The 6,445-nt window shown below is 32.7% G+C and overlaps 1 protein-coding gene across 1 annotated transcript in view; it reads right to left on the minus strand.

Moving 5' to 3' along the window:
- Nucleotides 1-6,236, minus strand: part of LOC138694719 (homeobox protein Hox-D9-like) — a 738,702-nt gene extending 732,466 nt beyond the window's left edge. The window contains exon 1 of the mRNA XM_069818709.1: nucleotides 6,175-6,236. The gene's annotated coding sequence lies outside the window, so the exon portion shown is untranslated. The remainder of the gene's footprint in view (nucleotides 1-6,174) is intronic.
- Nucleotides 6,237-6,445: the final 209 nt, after the last annotated feature.

Here is a 6,445-nt window from a genome sequence, read left to right on the forward strand (position 1 = left end):
TGACTATCAGTTTTAATGCCACATAACTCTCTATGTACATTCTATATGTCTTAAGCTATGCATTGACAGTTTTGATTCATTTTCGACAAGAAAGTGACATCCATCATTCTTGCAGTAGTCTCTTCAAATATAAATGACACTCGAGAGGTAATTAAAAGCAGAATAAATATGGGAAATGCGTGTTATTATTCGGTTGAGAAGCTTTTGTCATCCAGTCTGCTGTCAAAAAATCTGAAAGTTAGAATTTATAAAACAGTTATATTACCGGTTGTTCTATATGGTTGTGAAACTTGGACTCTCACTCTGAGAGAGGAACAGAGATTAAGAGTGTTTGAGAATAAGAGGAAAATATTTGGGGCTAAGAGCGATGAAGTTACAGGAGAATGGAGAAAGTTACACAACGCAGAACTGCACGCATTGTATTCTTCACCGGACATAATTGGGAACATTAAATCCAGATGTTTGAGGTGGGCAGGGCATATAGCACGTATGGGCGAATCCAGAAATGCATATAGAGTGTTAGTTGGAAGACGGGAGGGAATAAGACCTTTAGGGAGGCCGAGACATAGATGGGAGAATAATATTAAAATGGATTTGAGGGATGTGGGATATAATGGTAGAGACTGGTAGTTGCTCAAGATTGGGACCGATGGCGGGCTTATGTGAGGACGGCAATGAGCCAATGGGTTCCTTAAAAGCCGTAAGTAAGTAAGATAGGTTATTTTGCAAAAACTCAAAATCAAGTCAGTTCTGGAATACAGTCACCAGTAACAAATAAATTAGAAACGCCATCTAGCAAGAATGAGCTCAAGTAGGATCTCGAAAGCTGTTTATAATATTATACCTACACACGGAGAGATCGAAGATCTATGGATTGAAAGATCGCATCATAATAACCATTATTATGAATTCAATTCTCTTGTCCTTTCCGATCACAGGGAATTTAAATCGTCTCTCCATCGTCTTGTTGGTCGCCTACGTCAATCTCTCGTCTCACTATGTAGGCCGTAACTTGTTGAGGTATTCTTGTTTTGTCCATTCTTGATAGAAAGGCTACTTTTATAAATAGTGTCACACCTTGCGATACTCTTTCCTTAACATGATTCTGTGCATAATTTATTAGAGTTGACCACAGATCCAATTGTTTCTACTGTTAAAGAAAGGAAAAACCTATGTGTTGGACCTGTTACCAATAGCTATTCTCCAGGACTCGACACTGTGAAAGTCTCAGATCGTAAAGTTTCATTTTGTTAAAAAAAATCATTGTGTATATTTAAACTGCAGAATTTTCTGTGCTTTGCAACTGGTGTTAAAGTCGCATACACACATCTATGTACACAATATCAAGGCTATGCACGAAAATGCATTTCAAGATAGTCTGTAGGCTACGACTGCGAACGACTTAAAAAAGAATAACTTTCAGACTGAGATAAGACTCCCATAAAGTTATGCTGCATCACGCAAATTTAACATTATGAAACAAGCTCTTAACTCACAACTCTTTTTTTCAAATGTGAGTTGCTCGGTATCACAGTAACATCTTATACATGACCAAATAGTGAGCCGCTCAACGTAAAATTATAAAACTTATCTGGGAAATTTATTTATGAATATTAATTCAAGCAGTATAATTATATACCTCAAGTGATCGTTTAAAATAAGAACAGAATAGAAAATTACTGTAATTAAAAAAATAGCCTATATGTGAATTTGAAATATGTAGTAGAGGGACCTACGCCTACAACATGTATAAAATAATTATTTTTGGAAAGGTATTTCCTATGCAGTACTAATTGCAACTGTTTTCATTATATAAATAATAATAATAATAATAATAATAATAATAATAATATTATTATTATTATTATTATTGTTATTATTATTATTATTATTATTATTTATTTAAAATACACATTTAAAGTAACTTATATTTTGTATTTAAAAGACTCGTAACACTTTTTACTTTAGTTTTGACTCTGTGAGATTTAAAGTTCTTTTACTGTGGCTACAAAGGGAAATGGTGGCACTGCTTGGCACTTTTTGTGCGTATTTCTGATTCTGTTCCTACAGTGACTTGAATCCGATGGTGTGCTTCTGCTAGAGTCTTTAAGATAGTATTTACTTTTGAGTTTTGTTTCTCTGTGCCTGTAGAATGCCTGCTCTCTTTTGCAGGGTTTATACCGATCGGCAAAGGGATCTTTATTTGATGAACTTTGAGGGATTTTGTAAGGGGACAGTAGTTATAAAGTTTAGCATAATTTAATTGCTGATTGGAAAAAGAAAGATTATCAAGGGACCCTGTTTAGATAAAAAAAAGTTAAGAATCTTGACAGCGAAAAATGTTTTACGTCATTTTTTTTCCAATGATCCACTAGGTATACTTGTTATGTTAATATTTTAGATTTTCAATAATTTATAAAAGTAAATATTTTCTCATAAGGCCTTCAAACATTTTGTTACTTTTCTAGAATACTGTATACATTTTGCAATAGTAATATATATCGAAACATAGTTTTCATTGACATATTAAAAAAATACATCATGATGGTAGTTTTCAGGAAACATTTAAATCAGGATGCGTAACATTACTTGATGGCCACAGAATAATGCGAAATTCCTGATACCAGAAGGAATAATTTTATGAATTATGATTTTTTATGTTAAATACATTGTTAATAATTTAGGCCTACAATTGAAATATTTGAGATATAAAACTGAATCTTCTTATTTCTTTCATTTGTACATATATAGTGTTCTGCCAAATGACAGGGCAGGTCTTTCACTGCAAACCCAGCATTCTCCAGTCTTTCCTATTTTCTGTCTTCCTCTTTGTTTCCTCATATGATCCATATATCGTAACGTCGTCTATCACCTGTTATCTTCTTCTGTCCCGAACTCTACTCACGTTCCCCATTCCCCATTCCTTCCAGTGCATCCTTCAGTAAGCAGTTTCTTCTCAGTCAGTGACCCAGTCAATTCCTTTTTCTCTTCCTGTTCAGTTTCAGCATCATTCTTTCTTCACCCACTCTTTCCAACACAATTTCATTTCTTATTTTGTCTGTCCATTTCACACGCTCTATTCTTCTCCATATCCATATTGCAAATACTTCTAGTCGCTTCTCTTCACTGCGTCGTAATGTTCATGTTTCTGCTCCACACAATCCTACACTACACACAAAGCACTTTACCAGTCTCTTCCAGAGTTATTTTCCCGGGATCCGCAGAAGATGCTCCTTTTCGTATTAAAAGGAATCTATGTCATTGCTATTCTCCTTTTGAATTGCTGGCAACAGCTCATTTTACTGTTTATAGTACACTTTAAGTATTTGAAGCTGTCCACTTGCTCTAATCCTACTGCCTCTTTTAGTATTCGCACGTTTACCTTCTTTATTTTTCTTCCGATAACCATGATCTTCGTCTTGTTTGCATTTATTTTCATCTCATAGCGCTCAACAGCTGTCATTTAGCTTCACTAGCATATCTTACCGAGTATTTGAAATACAATATATTTTGAGTATTTGAAATATAAATGTACTTTTGTGAATTTGTGAAAGTATTTTGTATTTGTACTTAAAATAATGGGATGTCAGTATTTTTTTCACTCCCACAAATAACCTGCATTGTACAGAAAGTAGTGACAAATAGCAGAGTGATTGATAGCACAAGAATTCCACTTCAATTTAACAAATATGTATCAATGGAATAAATAAATGACATGCGACCCAGGAGTAGTCTATATCAAATTAAACAAAACAAAATTAAGGTAGAATGAAAAAATACTTCAATTAATGCAACGACACTTCATGTTGAGAATATGGAAAAAATTCTAGCTTGAGAAAAACAAACAGTCTTATTTCTGTCTCCTGTCCTGCAACATAACAAACAAAACGCTTCAATTATTTGTGAATTTATAACGTAGTTTAGGTTTGAGAACCATCAGAAATAATGGGTTTTGTATTACCCTCATATAGCGTAAAGGCGTTTTATAATGTGCTTATGTCATGTAGAACACAAAATTCATCTTTTATATGAAATTAAATAATCTGCAACTACATAAAATGCTGTTACAAGTGTAAGCGATAGCAATCAGCAAATGCACGCTAGAAGACTATAACAGAATTAATTAATGGCCTCCATACGGAAGCGGCGAGGCAGACCATTCATGATCGACGAAGCATGAAAGCAACGCTGGCTACTGTTTACATGTGCCACGACATTTCACTAATTCAGGACCGACTCCAGTGAACCGACAACTAGTAAATGATTAATTTCTATCACAAATAAGTTTTTTATTCTTCTCTCTTTTAATTATTCCTCTCTCGTATTTCGTACTTCTCTAATTAATTGTTGTTTTCTTTATATAAAATTGCACTTCATACTTTTATTTATCTATTTATCTACTTATCTGCTTATCTACTTATTTATTTATTTATTTACTTATTTACTTATTTATTTACTTTCTTATTTATTTATTTATTTATTTATTTACTTATTTATTTATTTACTTGCTTATTTATTTACTTATTTACTTACTTATTTATTTACTTATTTACTTATTTATTTATATATTTACTTACTTATTTATATATTTACTTATTTATTTTTTTATATATATATATTTATTTATTTATACATATATTTATTTATTTATATATTTATTTATTTATTTATACATATATTTATTTATTTATTTATTTATTTATTTATTTATTTATTTATTTATTTATTTATTTATTTATTTATTTATTTATTTAGCTTAGCTAGCTAGTAGGCAAAGTGAGTACAAATTAAAATTATAAAACAAAATATTTCTACCGTAAGAGCCAGGCTCGTGTACGGTGTGGTCTTAGCCAATAATATAACATAAAATTTACAAGGACAGTTTACTAAATACAGTAATTAACTTAATTCAAACCGATAAAAACACACAAGAGCAAAAAAAAAAAAAAAAAAAAGCGAAAGAAAAAGGGAGAAAAACACATTAAATATAATTAGAATTATTTAGAATTAGAATTTAGAACTAGAATTATTTAACTTGTATACCTCTATCATTTTTGTATTTTATTTTACCTGTGGTTGCATTCGGTCTCATTTCCTACCTTTATTTCTAATGTATTCCTTATTTTGTTGCCTGTACGTTACTTTCGCCACTTTGATTATGTGAAGTCAACTTCACATGAGTAATAAAAATGTTGTAAACACATTCATTACGCAATTAGTTTGGTAATGATACTTCTATTACGCAACTAGTTAAGTAATGATAATCAAATGACGTTTGTCATCTGTTTCCAGTAGGAATATGTGAATGACCTCTTTTGAAAAGATACAAGTTTTCTGAGCCTGATAGTTGTCAACTTTTCGTTTCAAAACGCGTTTAACTGCATGTACAGATACGGAAATAAAATTTGAAGCTCCTATATTGTATGATGAAAGAGCAATAGAACGGAGAAAAATTCTCTCCGGCGCCGGGATTTGAACCCGGGTTTTCAGCTCTACGTGCTGATGCTTTATCCACCCCGGCGTCGGACAGAATCGTCTCAGATTAAGTTCCAACTCTTGGGTTCCCTCTAGTGGCCGCCCTCTGCACTACGCCATATGGGAGGGGGTATCCGGTGTGGCTTAGTGGATAAAGCATCAGCACGTAGAGCTGAAAACCCGAGTTCAAATCCCTGCGCCGGAGAGAATTTTTCTCCGTTCCATTACTCTTTCATCGTATGATGACGCAGAATATCTGCATGGAAATATCATATGTACTTCGGTACATTAAATAATATATATCCTATATTGTATGTTTCGCTTATAACAACTGCGCATGTGCAGTAAACAAGAGCCCCTGTATATATGCTACTTGTGGACAGCAGTGCGAAATTGTTGCCCACATACAGGTGGACTCTCATCAAGACTCGCTCCAAATTTTAATTCCGTATCTGTAATTGCTTATGTAGACTTTCTTCTTAAAAAAATAAAGTACTCCGTATCATCGAATAGTGCGTCCATAACGGACTTGGCTTTCCGCATGCAGCTTTCTCGCTAATAAATACATAAAATGAACTTAAAATATCGACATATAGGTCTATTTAAGCAAAGAAGGTAGTAAAGATATACAATAATTGCTACTTGATTAGTACACATCTCGGAACGCTTTAAAATTAAAAACTGAACTTGCAAACTTACCCGATAATTCCTCTTGTGACTTCCTAAAATCGATTTTTCTTTCTTGGCCGTCAAACCTCCTAGAAAAAAATACATTATCAATAATAATAATAATAATAATAATAATAATAATAATAATCGTTAGGCCTATAATCATCAACATTTGATATCATTAAAATAATTCTCGGACTGCTTCGCCCTCATTCCTAAGAATTATGAATTCAAATGAGGTGGAAGGAGGAGGACATATAGGCTATGTAACAGATCAGCATGAAATAGCGCATTGATAATT

This window comes from Periplaneta americana, chromosome 2 (genome assembly GCF_040183065.1).
Source record: "Periplaneta americana isolate PAMFEO1 chromosome 2, P.americana_PAMFEO1_priV1, whole genome shotgun sequence".
Lineage (NCBI taxonomy): Eukaryota > Metazoa > Arthropoda > Insecta > Blattodea > Blattidae > Periplaneta > Periplaneta americana.